The sequence below is a fragment of the Ursus arctos genome, unplaced genomic scaffold (genome assembly GCF_023065955.2).
Source record: "Ursus arctos isolate Adak ecotype North America unplaced genomic scaffold, UrsArc2.0 scaffold_9, whole genome shotgun sequence".
Classification (NCBI taxonomy): Eukaryota; Metazoa; Chordata; class Mammalia; order Carnivora; family Ursidae; genus Ursus; species Ursus arctos.
Genome location: NW_026623111.1, coordinates 42,161,010 through 42,180,260, shown reverse-complemented (window position 1 = coordinate 42,180,260; position 19,251 = coordinate 42,161,010). Strand labels below are relative to the sequence as shown.

Here is a 19,251-nt window from a genome sequence, read left to right as displayed (position 1 = left end):
AAATATTTAATAAATGACTTCAAAGTATTTATATACTGAATGTTTTGTCACTGCCTTTATAATCAGAGATCAGAAAATTTATGGATTTATTTTCATTTTTAGATTAGAATTATAGCTTATATATCATTTCAGAAACTTTCAGGTATTTCAGAATATTTATTGCCTCCAACAAATCCAGAATTTATACTGAACCCTTAATGTTTTTCTGTGGTTTATCCTTTTTTTGGACCCATGTTGGATAAAAGCACAAATATTTTAAGTCCTCTTTGTTGCTTACTCCCAAAGAGGCCCATGAATGAATATAATGAAAGATGACCATGAAATTTCATTTCATTTACATCAATAGATTTTATTTGTATTTTCTTATTATTTTTATTATTTTTTAAGTAGGCTCCACACCCAATGTGGGATTTGAACTCATGACCCTGAGATTGAGTCACATACTCTACTGACTGAGACAGCCAGGTGCCCCATATCAATAGATTTTAAAGTCTGTTATTTAGGAGCCTTGAGTGAAAATACTTAACTTTATGACCATACATTTTTTCCTTGAACTCTCTCACCTGTTAAAAAAATTAACCACTCGGGGCGCCTGGGTGGCACAGCAGTTAAGCGTCTGCCTTTGGCTCAGGGCGTGATCCCGGCGTTCTGGGATCGAGCCCCACATCAGGCTCTTCCGCTATGAGCCTGCTTCTTCCTTTCCCACTCCCCCTGCTTGTGTTCCCTCTCTCGCTGGCTGTCTCTATCTCTGTCGAATAGGTGAATAAAATCTTAAAAAAAAAAAAAAATTAACCACTCAATAGAAAAACACAATTTAAGGATTCTGAAAAGTACATAAGAAACACCGGCACTCATTATTATTGTTTTTAATAGTTCTGTTATGAAGTTAGAAAATTACTAAATTACTAAGTACTGTCACTGATAGACTGTAGAATCAGAAGTAATGACATGTAAAGTTTCTAAATTAGGAGAAGTAAGAAAAATATGTTGTGAGGCTTACCTATGTTTTGATAGTAATCACAGAGGAATTCATCATGAAAAAGTATACAATATTAGGACACTGCAGAAGTCCTACAGGATGTTTTATCTTGGCTTAGTAATGAACAGCACTTTTAGAGAAAAGGGTGGTAAATCCAGCCTGTCATAGTCGCTCAATAACATTTTATTCTACTTTGTATCGATGACCTATCATTCTGATTGTGGATGTTCACTGATATTTGTGAGAAATCTAGACTATGTTTAAATGATTAAAATACAAAAATAAATTGGCAAGAATTGAGACAGTTTAACGTGGAGTCAAGAAAAGACTCTGCTGCTCTTGGGGATGCGGGGACTGGAATCATGGGGGTGGTGGGACTGGAATCATAGAGGCTGCGGACAATGAGGAAGCGGGAGGAAAGTTGAATACAGATTTGACTACATTAACTAGGTAAGGTACAACCAAGTGTTCTAACTTTGCAAAGGGTTAGATAGCTAAGAAGGGCTTTTGAAAACATGTATCTTGGGACGAAGGGAGGGAAAGTTGAGGGTCACACAAGATGGTCTTTTTTTATAGCATTATGCACACATGTAAGAGAAATAATAACCTATCCCGGTCCAACTCCTGAAATTCTCTTTAACAAATGGGTAGATATGTTTCTAAATAGGATAAAAGTTGTGGACATGAAAAGCCATTATTTTAAAGTTAAAATGAAACTTTAATACCATGTAATGCATATAAATACAAACATTATCGTATCTCCAGTTAAAACCAAATGCAAAAAGTCCCCTAAATGTAATTTTTTTTTAGTAAATACATATTTATCTATTTTCTTTTTTTAAGTTAAAATTGACAGAGGAAGTATCATAGTATTTAAGATACCTGAATAAAGATATTTATTTTCCTCCTAACTCCTAACTCAAATCCACCAGGTGGCAGTAAGTTTTTATTCACAAGAACAGTTCATAAAGATGTTAACATTTGTAAAAATCATAAAATTATAGCATGAAATAATATTATAGTTGTAGGTGGCTGTGAGTCCAGTCAGTTTTTTTCAAATGATGCATGCGTGCGCATATGCCCAAACACACGTTATTCCGGCAAGTCCTCACGCCTGCCATTGCAGGTCAGTGCTACTTCCATATGCTGTTTCATTTACACATTTTCATTTCAGGAGGGTATAAATAGTTGTCAGAATGCAGAGGAATTCTTTAATATTTGCCATCTTATTTAATGATTTTTGTTTAATGGGATACAAACTTGAAAGGTTTTTTTTTTTTTAATTGCCAATATTCAACAGTTTTGGACCTATTAAAAAAATGGATGTTTCATATATCCTAACCTAATATTTTTCTCTATTCCTTGCTGCCAACCAGGCAATTCCCTTCCCTACTTTACGGTGCCTTGTTTGTCAAAGTGTGGTCCTGGAATTTGCAGCATTCCCGGAAGCTGGTTAGAAATGCAGACTCTCAGGTCCCATCCCAGACTAACAGAGCTGGAATTTTTGTTTTAATGAGATCCTTAGGTGATTTGGGCAGCACCTTAAAGACATCTTGTGTTGCATTCTTTAACTCTTCCTCCACACTTCTGGTTATTAAGAGTTATCATAGTTCACTATTTGATTGCAGTTTATCTCCCCTTTGTACTTTAAAACACATTATATTAAGGGGCGCCTGGGTGGCACAGCGGTTAAGCGTCTGCCTTCGGCTCAGGGCGTGATCCTGGCGTTATGGGATCGAGTCCCACATCAGGCTCCTCCACTAGGAGACTGCTTCTTCCTCTCCCACTCCCCCTGCTTGTGTTCCTTCTCTCGCTGGCTATCTCTCTCTCTGTCGAATAAATAAATAAAATCTTTAAAAAAAATAAAACACATTATTAAGGCTAATTAATGCTTGATAGGATTATAATCTGCTGCCTGCATTCATAATCTAGGATATAAATATAATCCTAAAAATCTTTCTAGCATGTTTTACCTTTCATGTATTCATTCATACATTCATTTATTCACCTCAGGCACTGAAACAGATGCTGCAAATTCAGTGGTGGGCAAAAGACATAGTTTTTGCCTCTTGGAATTTATCATGTGGTGGCAGGGATGTTAGTTAATAAAAAGAACAGGGGTGCCTGGGTGGCTCAGCCGTTAAGCGTCTGCCATCGGCTCAGGGCGGGATCCCGGTGTTATGGGATCGAGCCCCACATCAGGCTCCTCCGCTAGGAGCCTCCTTCTTCCTCTCCCACTCCCCCTGCTTGTGTTCCCTCTCTCGCTGGCTGTCTCTCTGTCAAATAAATAAATAAAATCTTTAAAAAAAAAAAAAAGAAAAGGTGGGAAGGTGGTTCAGGCAAGGGCACAGAATGCCAATGCCAGAGAACAGAAAGAAATTAGCAAGGAATTGAAGGAAATTTCTAGGTGGGAGTGTTAAGGGAAAAGGAGAAAATGGAGAACATGAGGCTGGAGATTGGATGGAGCAAGGGCTATATGAAACAGGGTATCATGACCATGCTTAGGAATTTGAATGAAATGGGAAGCAAAAGGGTTTCAAGTAGGAACATGTGATTTCATTCATATTTCCAAAAGAATAGATTGAAGGGGACATGCAAGATACTTGAGATACAAGAGGAGACATCAGGTAGGCAATTGGATATGCGTGTATGGAGCCCAAAGGAGAGGTGTAGGCTGGAGTTACAAGTTTATGAGTCCTTTCAACTGTTCCTAGGTCCCAACAACAAACTGTAAACATCTAAAACCACCATCCTTACCATGCAACCTTTATGTAGCAGTTTATAATTTACATTTGATCATCACAATTCTGAGATGCTTATTCTTCTACCTTTACAGGTAGATAAATGCTCTGAAGCTCAGAGAAATTATTTAACTTGTTCAGTGTCTCTTAGTTTAGTATTTGCCAGGATTTAAGCCCAGACCTTTGACTACAAAGTCTGTAATAACACCTCATATTATTGTATACCCTTTATTTTAAAGGGTCTAGAAACAGTATTAGTAATTGGCTAAACCATGGAGATTTCTTTAAAAAAAAAACCCACGAACTTTCCTTATATTCTCAATTATACATATCTTAAATTTCCTATATTCCAATTTACTTTAAACTATAGTGGTGAAACTAGTATGCCAATGAAAGGATGGATAAGAGAGGTATTATATGAAAGGACAAAGGATTTTGTAACTGATGGGACCCAGGAACTAGGGGAAGAATTTGAGCGAGAGACGTAAGAATTACACAAAAGGGGTATCATTAATAATAGGCAACACTTAAGAGCACCTGGCTGGCTGAGTTGGTAGAGCTTATACTCTTGATCTCAGGGTCATGGGTTTGAGCCCCACATTGGGTGTGGAGCCTACTTAAAAAAAATACTAGCCAACACTTATATGGGATCTCTTATGTACCATGTACTATAACTTACATACACACATATGTACACAACTACACCTGTTTTCTATATCTCAATTATCCAATGAGATAGGTTTGCTATTATCCTCATTTTACAGATGAGAAAAATGAAGAGCAGAGAAATAACTTGCTCAAAGTCATGGAAATATTAAGAGGTGGGATTTAAATCCCAGCAGTTTAGTTTCCAATTTTGTACCCTTAACAACTAAGCTATATTGTCTCTATCAAGACATCAACTAGGAGAAACAGTTGGAAAGAGTGTTGGAAATGTGCAGTTTAAGTAACAGCGAGGTGTACGAGAAGGAATTAACAATGTTTAAATTATATATATAGTGTTTAGGCTAGGGACATAAATTTAGGATCTGTGAAACTATGAGGCAGAATGTTTTAGTGAAAAGTAGAATCTGGAAGTTGGAAAAGTTATTAGAAACATCTGATAGTTTTCTTCTTGGAGAGAATACGGAACAGATAAAATATGAACCGAACTGTGGGAACTGTTCAAGCAGTGGCAGAGGACTGAGCAGAAAAAGAGGAGTATCAACAGGTCTTGGTAAATGATTAAATACAGAAAGTGAGAGAGGAAGGAGTCAAAGATGAATGAGTTGATAGTAACGACTAAGAGGACAATGGAACCATTAAAAGGGGCAAAGGTATTTTTGAAGATATGAAGTCTAGTTGATGTAGAACTGAGGAGGGATCACTTTCTCTAGAATAGAATATAAATATCCTTGTCATAGGGGAAACATTCAAATCCTGTGGTCTGGCCGCAGCCAACCTTATCCGTATTATTAACCTTGCCTCCTCTCCTGCTACCAGCATCCCTTAGGATTCATGGTAGCAAGTGACAGAAAACCACTCACTGGTTTAAGAAATAAAACAAACACATAAAAGAACTAATTTAACTGAAATTTCCAGTTATTTAGTCCACATTGGATTCAGGGCATCAAATGTGTTTCCAGGCCAAATCTCCATCTTTCAATCTCCTTTTTTTCTGTGTTATCTTCTTTCTCAGAATAATCCATGAGTGTTAAGATGGCTTCAGGCCTTCCTTTTTCCAGATTTAAATCCTTTGGCAAAGACAGAGCACCCTTCTTGGTAAACCCAGCCTAGGGCAGAGGGTTAACTCAAATGTGCTTTGCCCCTAGAGTCCTGCCACAGCCATGTGGACTGAGTGAATAGTTTTCCAAAGGAAATTATCAGAATAGGGAATGAATGTTGAACAAAAATGTCTACTAAAATCCCTTCTATATAATGGAGTAGCTGAAAATCTTTCTTTTCTCACTCTTGACAGAAAGATCCTCAGGTGAAGGATGAGGGATAAGTTCCTCAATTTTGATGTTTTTTTTCCTCTGAGTGTACAGTAAGGATTTTTAAAAAATTTTTTAAAGATTTTTTTTATTTCACAGAGACCACGAGAGAGAGCACAAGCAAAGGGGAGCAGCAAAGGAAGAGAGAGAAGCAGGCTCTCCACTGAGCAGGGAGCCCAATGTGGGCTTGATCTCCGGACCGTGGGTTCATGATGTGAGCTGAAGGCAGACGCCCAATGACTGAGCCACCCAGACACCTCTTGCTTGCGCTCTCTCTTGCTGTCTCTCTCAAATAAATAAATAAAATCATAAAAAAATTATTTGTCAGAGAGAGCGAGCGCACACAAGCAGGGGGGAACAGCAGGCAGGAGAAGCAGGCTCCCCAGTGAGCAAGGAGCCACAGGTGGGACTCATCCCAACACCCTGGGATCATGACCTGGGCCAAAGGCAGATGCTTACCTGACTGAGCCACCCAGGCGTCCCCAGCAAGAATTTTAAATGCTTACTGAGGTGAATGTTACCTCCAAGGGAGCAATTTATAGCCCAAACGGTTGTTTACTTTTTGAAACAAGATGGCTTCTATTTTAAATCCAAAGGACATTCATTAAAACATGAAAATTACTGGGAATTATAACTGTGTAGACCTCTTTCCCAATCATTTACAACTACTGAAACGTGCTTTCCCATGTGGACGAAGTGTTTTAAGCATCAAGGGAAGTAATTTCCTCTAACGCTAAGTAGGAAGTATTCACACGTTTTTCTAACGAGGGAAGCCATGCAAATCAGGTCCTGGTTTATCCCCATTGCTTCATCTCCCATCTTCCACTACATCGTCACCAGGCCTTTAAGGCCAGGTGAAAAACTCCAAACGAACACATCTTGACCCCGTTTTACCTCCCTCCTCCAGCCCCGGGCGCATATCCGGTCTCCGCAGGCCCACCCACCAATAAGAAGGGACCCGAGCCGTGCTTCCAGAGAGAAGGAAGAGATGTCTCGGGATGTACGTCCACCTTCGCAAACAACCTCACCCAGTCCCAAGAGAGGAAACACGAGTGATGCCACTGCAGAATGAAAAAAACCTTCTGTCTGCCAACACCCGGAAAACCTTCCCTGGCGTGCTGGCAAAATGATTTGCTTTTCAAAGGAGAGAGGGTCCCCTTTTCGGCCCCCGGATGCCTCATCCGGCAACAAGCTCTCCCTCCTCCTCGCTCCCCGAAATGGGCGAAAGCCAAAGCCGCCCGGACCTAACGCCAACGCTCCCCCGACCGACAGTACCCTACAACCCGACCAAGTCCCGCCTCCCCGGCTTTCCAGTAATGAGTGCGGGGAAGGGGGCGCCGGGGAGATCCCGGTTTCCCTCCGCGGACAGCGCAAATGCACGGCCCGAGGGAGCCGGAGTCTCCTTGGCGCCCGGGATCCCCTCCGCGGCTCCGCGCTGCCTAACGGGGCAAATCGCATGCGCACCGGGTTGCGCCGGGGAAAGGGAGAGTGAGGGGAGGGGCAAATTCAGAGCGCCGGCCGTCGGAGCCCGCGGGGGTCACTGACGACGCATGCGCCGGCAGGGAGCGCAATCACAGACTAGGCTTGCGGCTACCGGCTTAAAAAGGAAACTCCCGAGAGCGAGAGCGCGAAGGAAATCTGGCCGCCGACGCGTGCGCGCTCCCGGTGAGTGGCGCCCCACCGGGTGGGCCCGGGGTCTGAAGTCCGCCGGTAGGCTTGCCGCGGTGGCGCATGCGTGCTCCCGGTGCCGGTGGAGGAGGGGAAGGGAAGGGAGGGGGAGGAGCGGGCGGCAGTAGCGGTGAATTTTTTTGGAGGTGGGTGGGGGGCGCCACTCACAGCCCCAGGTGCTGCTTGTGTTGGGAGCCGCGGTGTCTCCTGGACGCTCCGGGTTAGTGGTTCCGAGTCACCGCAGCCAGACTCCAAGGTGGGGGAGGGAAGAAGCCGGAGCCGCCGCAAGCCACACGGTGAGGGCGCGGGGAAGGGGAGGGAGCGGGGGGCGGTGTGCGTGTGGGGACAGGGGGCGGCGGCCAGGGGAGGGGAAGGCGGGAGCTGAAGCCTAAGTTTTGCCTATCGCCCTACTGTGCCTTTTCCCGGGAGTTGGGGTGGAGTCGCCCTGGTTGAGGGGCCCTCCGCGGCTGCTGGGGTTACCTGCAGGGCAGGGGCGGGATTGGGGTGCACGGTAGGGCCGGTGGCCGGAGCGCGCCTCCGGGCTGGGGCCGATTCCAGCGGCCGGGAAAGCCGGAGACGCGGTGCCGAGAGGGCTTTCGCTGGGGACCCGCTAGGCCTTGTGACCCACTTTATTCCTGTCACAACTCGGGCACGTTTGGAGCGGCGCCCAATGGGGCGCCGGGGCGGCCAGCTCCTCCGGGGAACCCCCGCCTTCCCGGCGCCCGGCCCGCGCGCCGCGGTCCGCAGTCCGAGCGGCGGCCGCCGCCCGTGGGCTGGTTCCGTTAGTGGTCGTGGTTCCGGGGCTCGGTTCCCGGGGAACGCGCCGCTCCGTGCGTCCAGCTCGGGCGACTGCGCGGGTTCGAGGGCTCGCGGCTCGGTGCCGGGTCTTCCTTCTGGCGACCCGCGCCTGCCCGCGCCCTGTCACCGCCGCGGCTGGCTGGTCGAGATCTCTTTCCGCCCGCAAAGCTGGAGTCTGTATCTGGTCTGGCCCCTGGTGTGCGATTTCCAACACGGAGCGCCGCAGAGCTTATGTCCTTTAGAGTGTTTTCGTTGGTGTAGAAGTTGTCCTGTTGATAGTAGTCTGCAGGATCCTGAAAGAGAAACGCCTTGGCCTCTGACCTGGCGGTGAAATATCGAATCAGGTGGTCGTTTTCTTGCTCTTAGGATGCCACGCTATAGGACCTCAAGGCTTACTAGCCTTTAAAAGAAAAAAAAAATCAATGTTTTCTTTTACAGTGAAAGAAAAGCACAAGAAGAAAGTTTTACAGTCATTGTTGATATGACTATTATGCTGATCCCCCAAATCAAGAAAAAGGTAATTTCACTTGAAGATTGCATTCTAATTTGTAGCTTTATTTTTACTGATAAGAGAGTTGTATGTGTGCCCCTTCACCTGCTTCAAAAACAAACGTTCTGAAAAGGATATAAGTTAGCTAATGAGTTGCGTTCTTGAAAGTTATCCCCTGGGACACCTCATATCTGGTTTGTTTTAAAATCTTGTTGGGGGAAGGAAACTAACTCAGGTATTACATATTTGAATGAACAGGATGTCATTAAAGGTTAGCCAGAAGAAGACAGATAAAAGCTGTGGTAGAACTAGTCATGATCAGCTATGAGAAAAAGAATGAGGAAGCTTTTTGTGCACTGGCATGGAAAGATCTCCAAAATATGTTATAAAGAGGGGGAAAAAAACCCCAAGGTGTAGCACAGTGTGAATAATGTGCTACTTTATGTGTTAAGATGTGGGGGAGGAATAAGAATATGAACTTGTGTTTGCTCTTCAATTGTAAAGATACTCTGGGAAGATACTGGGGAAATAATAACAGTGGGAGAGAAGGAGCAGTAGTATCCTGATGAAGGGAGGTAGGAAATGAGATGTACACTGTATAAGTCTTTGTATTCAAAAATTTTTGTGACTATTAAAGACTCATAAACTAGGTTAAACAAAAATCCTCCTCTCCAAAATAATTTGCTATATGGGTTTTGTCTGTCTGCCTGTTTTTGGTCCATTACTCGTGATTTAGGCCATTTTCAGTATGATTTTTCTTAACCTTTTTTAGAAAAAGAAACTAACATTGAAAGAAAGTTTAGGATAAGCTGGGCTCTTTATACTTTAATTTTTAAGATGCTAATGCCACGGACTAACTCGTAAAGATGCTTAGTTGTATTTTGCTTTGCTAAAATATATGATGGCATTATTTACATTGGACATTATGACTGGATTATGCTGTTTTCAGAGGCTAGTTTTGTGTCCCCCTTCCTCTTTTTTTTAGGAGTCATGGTTGTATAAATTTTTTTTTAAAGATTTTATTTATTAATTTGACAGAGAGAGATAGCCAGCGAGAGGGGGGAACACAAGCAGGGGGAGTGGGAGAGGAAGAAGCAGGCCCCTAGCGGAGGAGCCTGATGTGGGGCTCGATCCCAGAACGCTGGGATCACGCCCTGAGCCGAAGGCAGACACTTAACGACTTCGCCGCCCAGGCGCCCCATAAATTTTTTTTTTTTAACCACGAAGTTGTGATAATTGGAGAATATGGACACCCCATTACAGTGATAATAGACTTGATTGTCCGGGTAGTTTGCTTTTCAGACTGGGAAACGTTTTTCTCCTGAGGAAATCAAACACGAAACTCAATGAAATGTCAATTTGTAAATATAGTTCTTATGAAAAATTAAAATAAAATTGAGAAGCGGTATTCTGTTGGTGCAATAAAGTAAAAACTTTTTATGATTTATGGATTGCTGTAAAATTTTTGTTGATTTTTTTTTTTTTTTTAAGCTCTGCTAGCGTAACCTTTTTAATTAGGTTAAAATTGAAAAAGGGTTTGTTAGAGTGGATATAATTTTGAGGGGAGGGTACTGAAACTCCCTCTGGTGGCTAGTATTGTATAATCAAAGTAGTGAACATTGAGTAGTGGGTGACAGTTGCTATGGGCACTTATGTTACCAGTATTCGTTTTTATTTTGTAGGATAGGATAATTGCATTATTTCTGTTTGATCTGTAGGTCTGTAGTAGCAAAGCTTCTGCAAAATGGCATTTATTTTTTGTTCGAATTCCATATGGGTCTATTAACCCTTTTTGAAAAAAATAGAACCACATTTCAGAATTTTACTTAATATTGTTTTTAAAATTACAGAAGTAAATTGATGCTCATGAAGATAAAAACACAATATGTGTATAAGTGGAAACCTCCTTTGCACACTTCAGCTTTTATTTCACATCCCTCCCCAGAGATAACTGCTGTTAACACTGTTGTTAACCTTCTAGATCGTTTTCTGTGCGTTTACAAACACACTTTATAATATTGAAAATTGAATTCTCTTGTGTCAGTTTGCCTCTACTGTGGACTCTGTTGCTACTCAGGGGACAGGAAAACAACTTGGAGTGTGTAACATATGGTATACTCCCTAGAACATACTTATCTTTTTACTTGTGAGGGGCCAGTCGTCTTGAGGTGCGTTTACAGTTTGCAGTTAGATCATACTGGTGTGAGCTTTATCTGGTTGTAGATTGTATTCAGCTGGAACAGTTGGATTCCTTGGGTTTTATAGGACTCTTTAGAGTCCACATTCTAGAGTTTTCACCTGGTCTTGCAGACCACTAGAGGCTCTCTAGATTACATCAACGTCTCCATGTCCTCTGAAGGCAGACCCTGTTGTCCTTAACTAAGAGTCGCTGCTTGACTTGGATGGAATCTAGCCTTTGAAGGGGAAAAGGAAAAGGCCTTTTGGTCTGGTTTGTGCTTACCTGACAGCAGACAAGGAGTGTGCACACTTTCACCCACCTCCTATCTCCCCCTGCAAGAGAATGCTACTTTTCTAATAATTCTTTTCAGGTGGTAGTGTACAGAAAGTTCAGAGAATTAATCAAGACTAAATTTCTACTATTCAGTCTTTACTAAGTTATGTGACACACATAGAAAGATGCAGTACCATTGACCCTGCCCTCTGTGGGTTTGAAATTTAGTGTAGTTAAAAGAGCACGTATGTAATGACTATAACAAAAGGTAGGAAATGATCGATTCTAGAAGAAAAGTATACATAAGGTTTATAAAGGTGAGACTGTTTCCAGCTTTTTATTTTTATAGGCATGGGGTTTGGAGGAAGAGTTTATATCTCAACCTTTTAAATAAGAAAGGATAGAACAAATTTAGAAAGCTCAAATCTTTTAATGAGTAAGGAAGTAAGGAGTTAAGTTGCATTGTTATAGCAGACATTTATAAGACTAAGTGATAGGTGCTTTTTTGTCTTTACAGTAGTCCACAGGAAAGAGTTATTTGATGTTTAATTTGATAATTATAGTATAGCCTTAGATTTCAGGATTGTTAGAAATATTAGGAAATTTTTAATTCTGTCAGTTAACTGTTATCTGCCATCTAATTTGTCAGGCAGTGTTAGTATTAAAAGTAAATTGCTTCTTACTTCCTTTTCGCAAAGCACATATTTAGTGTACCCTCTCCCCCGCATTTTTACTTCTAGAGCTATGTCCGCTAAAATGTTTGCTGCAAATATTTTAAACTGTGAAAGCAGACAATGTTGTAAAAAATTGAAGTTCCATATTACATTGTTTGTGTCTCTTTCCAGTTCTTTGCAGATGCATAAATTTTTTTATGTGTAGTTTCTTACAGACATTGTACTAGTAAAGATTTGCATTTTGACTTTTACCAAGTCTAAACTTCTAGGTGGAGTTGTATGAATTACTTAAAGAATAAAGTGTCAGAGCAATTTATTTCCTGCTAATTAACTGTAATTACTATGGCATTGTGGTTGCTTTACAACCGTTTGTTGGTCATTTGTATAGCTCCGTTAGTGTAGCTTCTGTGAATTACGTGGATAAGAGATTCCCGTTTTTCTCCACATTTTTGGTTATGCAAATTTTAAGTTACCTAAACCCATCCTCTTGAGTATGGTGTCCTTTTTGTTACCTGTTTTAGGTGTGTATTTCACAAAGATGTAATTCTGCTTAATGTTTTAAGTCTTAGAAGTCAACAGAAAGAAATCACTTGTAAAAAAATTTTTATGAATTGCTTTTGACTTATACTGCTTAGGATGTGACTTACATTTATTTTTCAGAAATATTTTAATTTCTACAATTAGTAAAAATTACTGTCAAAAGTAATTTTATGACGAGTAAGACAGAAATTCCCATCTTTTTTCAGAGTTCACATTTAATCAGGTACTTTAATTTTTTAATTCTTACCCAGAATAGTGGAAAACAAGAATACAAGTTGGTTCATGTTAAGAGGTTTGTATTTAAAAACAAAACAAAACAAACCACAGATGGAGGTTTTACTAGTAAGGGTTAAGCCATATTTTTTGTTGTATTTTGTATTAAATACAGCTTGTTTATATTAAAATATGGCTTTAATGTAAATAATGCCTTTGTCTCTTTCTTAATCTCTTCCCCCAGTTATAAAAATAGCACATCCCTAATGTAGAAAATTTGGGAAACATGAAAAAGCATGAATTAAACTTTTAACATCACTGGAAATCCCGCTACAAAGAAGTGCCATTGTTAACCTTCTGTAATATCTTCTTCCTGCATTTTGTTTAGCCATTATATAAGTAAATATATGTGTACTTAGAGACATGATATTTACAAAATGTGCTCATATGCATCTACCATAGTGCAAATTATTCTATTCATTTAACAATGAATCCCGAACATTTTTATGTTAGTATTTTTCTACCACATGATTTTTAATGGCTGTGGAGTACTCTCATCTAGGTTTGTGTAATAATTTACTAATTGATTTTTTTCAGTTGGACACTTAAGTTATCAATTTTTAAAATGGTGTCTTTTTGAATTAGAATTTAAGTAGATTGCTACTGAATTTGTATTAATAAGCAGATTGAATGTTTGTGCTTTTTGTTGAAAAAGTATATCATAAGTATATAATAAATTATCTAGTAATGATCCATAATAGTGAATCCAAGATTTTTATAATGTTTCTTTCTAAAGTAAGTTTTACTTTGAATTGTATTAAACTAACTTTGCATTTCATGAGCATAAATCAAATATTTGGATAACAATATCTAGAACAAGCTTTCTAAGTAGGGTGGGGATCTATGAAGCAGTCCATACGCACAATTAAAATGAAGTTCAACAGAGAGGTTTTTTTGTTTTCTCCAAAACCCTTCCTTAAAAGGAAAATGTAAATAATAAGAAAGAATCCTTCATCACCCAAAAAATTGACATTAGCTTTATATAGGATTTCTGTGACATTTTATTCTACTCCTAGGTATCTGGATCTTCCAGTTTAAGTTGGGGAGAAAAACTAAGCTAAATTACTTTCAGGAGAAAATAGATCAGATCTTACAGTTTAATGCAGTAGTTTTTAGTCTGCCTTCTTTTGTCTATTTTTGAAGTTTCTCAGGTTTAATGAATATACTTTTGATAGCGACTGCTTTACTTTTTTCTCTGTCATGAAAGTAGAAAGTTTTTAGGTATTATTGTCTCAGTGACATGACCAGATAGTTAAAATATCTGGTTTTATTCTAAATCTTATATATGGCCTGAAACTTAATAAAAAAGACAGCATGCTACTTTAATTACTTACATTGATAGCATGGTGTAGTGATTAAGAGCACAAGGTTCTTTTTTTTTTTTTTTTTTTTTTAAGATTTTATTTATTTGACAGAGATAGAGACAGCCAGCGAGAGAGGGAACACAAGCAGGGGGAGTGGGAGAGGAAGAAGCAGGCTCCCAGCGGAGGAGCCCGATGTGGGACTCGATCCCGGAACGCCGGGATCATGCCCTGAGCCGAAGGCAGACGCTTTAACGACTGCGCTACCCAGGCGCCCCAAGAGCACAAGGTTCTAATACTAGCCTGCTTGGCATTCAAATCCTGTCTTTACTGCTAGGTGGTTGTATGACCTTGGACAAATGTTACCTCAGTTTTTCATCTGTAAAAGGAAGGTAATATTAGTTTATAATATGTTGTGAGGATTAAATGAGACAACACATGCAAATTACTTAGAACAAAGAGTATCCCATAGTAAAATGGTCAATAAATGTTAGTGATTATTCCAGTTTTGTTATTTTCATGGTGTATACCAGACAGGGCTCTTACCTTTTTTTTGTTGTTGTTTTTTTTCCTTCCAATTTAAATGTATTTCAATAAGTTGCCTAGAGTATTGTTTTTATATAGAGAGTTTGGGAATACTTGATCTTTTTATGTGACTTAGAATAATAAAGTTACTAGAATATGGTTCCAAGATGCGTGGTATTATATATTTTTCTTTCACGTCCTTTGCCAAGTTTTGATTCATGAAACTGGTAACTGGTTTTCTTGTGTGTTGAAACTTAAATTTTAGTTGAGGTAATATTAGAAAAAGTTATTTAGGAAACAACCCACAAATTAAAATGAAAAATGTTAGAACTTAAATTTTATTTTACAAGTTTAACATATAATACAGTACAATGGGAGTATCAGATTTATTAGAAGCCAGAAGAGAAGTGAGGAACCATTAGCTAACGGGAAAACCTGTTTCCAACTCTTACCTAATAATTTGTGTCTCCATCAGAAATGGTGATGATATAATGTAATTATAAAGATTTCTTAGTTTCAAGATCAGAGTTTATTGTGTGAAATAAAGTTATATTGTTTAACTTCTTTTTAGGCTTGATCACGTTCTTTTTCTGTAAGTCTGTTACTTTGTTGGAGCTGATCATTAAAATTTATAAACTGATTTTTTTTCCTTTTGAAAAGTGTTGTGGTTTTTATGAAAATGGGTCTTGCTCCTTAGAAAAGAATTAAAGTGCCAAAAACTACAAAGAAAATCTGTGATGAAGAATATCACTAAAATCACAGGGATGAGCCCAGTTAATTTTTTTTTCAGTATTTTCTGAGGCATTTGTGCGTATGTGTGTGTATACCTGTTGCAATTTTATAGTAAGTGGAGTATGTGGAGTTTTATAAACTTTCATGTTTTCTGGATGTCTTGGTGAATAAATACAGATTATCATTTTTTTAATCAAATGTTAGTCTTTTACTTTGAGCATTTAGTTCATTTACTTTTTTTACTGCTAAGTTTGCCATTACCGTCAACTTTGACTTCTTTGAATATATGCTTTGAATTCCTTTTTACCCTTCTGTTTTGCTTTCTTTTGAGTTATTTTTATTGTTTCTCCTACTATTTGCTCACAAGTTATGTATTTTTTCATTATATCTTCAGTGGTTATTCCAGAGATTATAACAAGTATACTTTTACTTATTGTATTTATTATGCTTATTATGGTACAAGTGACTACTTCTATCATTCCCTGATAATGCAAGTTTCTTACACTTTAATTCCTCCAACCTTTTTGCATTATTATTTTATATTTTATTTGTACATATTTTACATATCCTCAACTGTAGAAGGCATCATTAGTGTTATTTTAGGCAGCCAATTTTTGTGAATATTTTGTTAATATTTACCCTTTCTAGGTTTCTTTCTTCCTGTCTTTTGTGTGTTTTTGTCTGGGATCATTTTCCTTCTGTCTGAATAGCTTCCCTTAGTATATGTCTTAATACTGGCAATACTACCTACTGACAGTAATTTCTTAAATTTTTGAGAATGTCTTAATTTCGCATTCTTTTTTGAAGAGTATTTTTTACTGAATGTGGAATTCTAATTTGGTAGTTATTTTTCTTCATTAGAAAAACGTTTTGTTGTCTTCTGGCTCTTTGTTGAAGTCACCTGCCAGTCTTATTAGAAGGTAATTATCACCTTATAGTCTGGCGGAGAATAAGGTGTCTTTTATTTTTCTTTGACTACTTTTAAGACTTTCTCTTTTGTCTTAGTGTTTTGACTTAGCTGTTTGACTATAATGTGTTGAGGTATGCTTTTCTTTGTAAGTATTTTGCTTTATGTTCATACAGCATTTTGAATTAGTAGCTTGATGCCTTTTAATTTGAAGATGTTCTGTTATTCCTTTTCAGATATTGCTCCTGTTTCTGTCTTTTCAGATTGTAATTTAGACATGTTACAAGTCAGCGATCATGTTCCACATATCCCCTTACATTTTTTTTTTCTCAGTATTTCACTTGGGTATCTTCTATTGACCCTTCTTCCATTAGTAAAACTATTTTCTCTTTTGTTGAAACTGATCTATTGTATTCTTAATTTTACATTGTGATTTTGAGTGCTAGAACATTAATCCTATTTTATAGATTAATACTGGCAATTCTCCTGAATATATTGATTAGTTACTTAAGTGCTTGTCTGTTGATTCCAGTATCTGCGTCATATACTGGTCTACTTATATGGTTTGTTTTTCTGTTTGTTATTGGTCATGTTGTATATTTCTAGGTCTTCACATGCATGCTAAGTTTTTGAAGGAACTTGTCTGTTTTGTCTATGTTGTAGAATTTATTGGTAAAGTTGTTTATAATCTTAATATCCTTTAAATATCTATCTATAGACTCCATAGTGAATTAAATATATAAATCCATAGAGATTCAGCTGGACTTTAATCTGTGTGTTTTTTTTCACTTGATCAGTCCGGCTAGAGATTTATTAATTTTATTAAGGTTCTCAAAGAATCTGCTTTTGGTTTAGCCAGTTTTCTCTATTTTTTTTCATTGTTGTTTATTTTCTACTTCAGCTCTGAGCTTCATTATTTTCTTTCTTTAACTTTGATTTTAGTTTTTCTTTTTCTAGTTTCTAGGATATAAGCTGAGGTCATTGATTTCCTCTCCGCCTCCCCTCTCCCGATGTGCTATAAACTTCCCTCTAAGTACTGCTTACAAATTTATATGTATATATTTTTTTTCCATTTTCATTCAGCTCAAAATAGTCTCTAATTTACTTTTTTGGTGTCATCTTTGACCAATATGTTATTTAGAAATGTGTTAGTTTCTAGATATTTGAGGATATTCCAGAGGTCTTTGTTATTTTTAAGTTGGTATCATTGTGATGAGAGAACATACTTTTTATGACTTGGATCCTTTTAATTGAGATTTGTTTTTTGGCCCAGAATATGGTCTATCTTGGTAAATGTTTTATGTGCATTTGAAAAAGAATATTCTGTTGTTATTGGCTGATGTTATGTAAATGTAATTAGGTCAAGTTGGTTGATTGTTTTATAATTTTTATTGAATACCAGACATTGTGATTAAAAACAAAATAAAGTAAGCGTTACTGAGTGTTTTGCCAGACAGGGTTCCCTTTTTCTTCTAGACAGGTAGAATGGGGAGCCAATCATCTTAATCTATATGGAGGCTAGATTGCTGTTTTAGTAGTTTGATAATACTCTTCCTCTTATTTGCCTCATTTGTACAGTGTGTTCTTCCAGGACTTTCACTTCAGAGGCTGATGGTCTTTTATCCTTTTAGCAGTGCCAAAGGTGGGAAGTTTCACTGTGCTTTCCAAAGTTTTTCAGTTAACTTTTAGCCATCTTACCCTACACAGTTTTAAAATTAAGCACAGGACTGGGTGTTATACACAACTAATGAATCATCGAACTTTACATCGGAAACCGGGGATGTACTGTATGGTGACTAACATAATATAATAAAAAAATCATTAAAAATAAATAAAATAAAATTAAGCACAGGGCCTTGTGGAGATAGTAGCCTTGATCTTGAAGTCTCTGCAGTCTTCCAGTTTAATACTCCAGCCCTGTGTGAACACGAAAAGCTCTTTTGAGTTCTTGATTCTTTAGCATCAGTGTTCTGCACAGGACAAGTCTGTTAGTCTCCAGCCCATGCTCATAATCAGGAAATATACCCAATGACAACTGCAGATCATCTAAACACTTTTAAAAGATTCTCTCTCCTTCAGAATTTTAGACTATCTTGTTCTCCATCTTTCTACATCTTCTGCCTTTAAGAATAGGATTTTTGTAACTTATTTAGCTTTTCTGGTTGTTCTCAGAAAGAATATTGGCCTACTGTAAGCTGTTATATTTTACCTGGGTGTGGACTTCTTATTTTTAAAGCTACACAGAATACTTAATTTTCATGAGCTATTTTGTGTTAAGTATTCTATTATACATTAGGTAGTTGGATTTTAGTTTTTGTCCTAGCTTACTTCTTAAAATGCAGATTTATTTATATGTTAAAGTTTGTGCGTGTAAGTATGATTGAGTTTTGACAGATGCATTCTTGTACCCAACACCACAATCAAGATACGGAAAATTCCTGTCACCCTGAAAAATTCTCTCTCCCCTGGCAACCACTAATCTGTTTTCTATTAACACAGTTTTGCCTTTTCTGCAAATGTAATATAAAAGAAATCATACTTTATGTTGTCTTCTGGGTCTGGCTTGCATTTAGCATAATGCTTTTGATACTTCTCTGTCAATAGTTTCTTTTTCTTTTTATGGCTGAATACTGTTTCATTGTATGGAATATGACAACTTGTTTATAAGTGTCAGTTGGTGAACATTTGGATTGCTTCCAGCTTTTGGCCTTGTTGAACAAAATTGCTAAACGTTTTTGGACATGGGTTTTCACCTGGGCAAACATCTAGGAATGGTATTGCCGGGTTGTATGTTTAACTTCATAAGATACCATCAAACTGTTTCCTCAAGTGGGTGTACCACTTTATATCCTCCTCAGAAAGGTATGAGTTTCTGTTGCTGTACATTTTTGTCAACACTTGGTATTATCACTGTTTTGAATTTCAGCCATTCTAGTGGTTGTGTAATGGTATATCTCATTGTGGTTTCTATTTGGATTTTTTCTAATGATATTAAGCATGTTTTCATGTGCTTATTGGTCATTCCTGTATTTTCTTTTGTGAAGTGTCTGCTTAAATCTTTTGCCCATTTAGAAAAATGTTTGCTTATTGAGACATAAAAGGTTCTTTTTCTCTGATTTATTGATACGAAGTTCTTATCAGATGTTAGAATTGTGAAAGTTACCTCCCAACCTGTGCCTTCCTTTATTTTCTTGGTGG

At 38.3% G+C, this 19,251-nt stretch overlaps 1 protein-coding gene across 22 annotated transcripts in view; it reads left to right on the top strand.

Moving 5' to 3' along the window:
• Nucleotides 1-7,180: 7,180 nt before the first annotated feature.
• Nucleotides 7,181-19,251, top strand: part of CLOCK (clock circadian regulator) — a 137,500-nt gene continuing 125,429 nt past the window's right edge. For 8 of the 22 annotated variants that reach the window (XM_044387759.3, XM_044387758.3, XM_044387757.3 and 5 more), the window contains exons 1-2: nucleotides 7,207-7,358; nucleotides 8,598-8,676. The gene's annotated coding sequence lies outside the window, so the exon portion shown is untranslated. The other 14 variants (XM_044387755.3, XM_048211763.2, XM_026508916.4 and 11 more) reach the window with 11 other exon arrangements.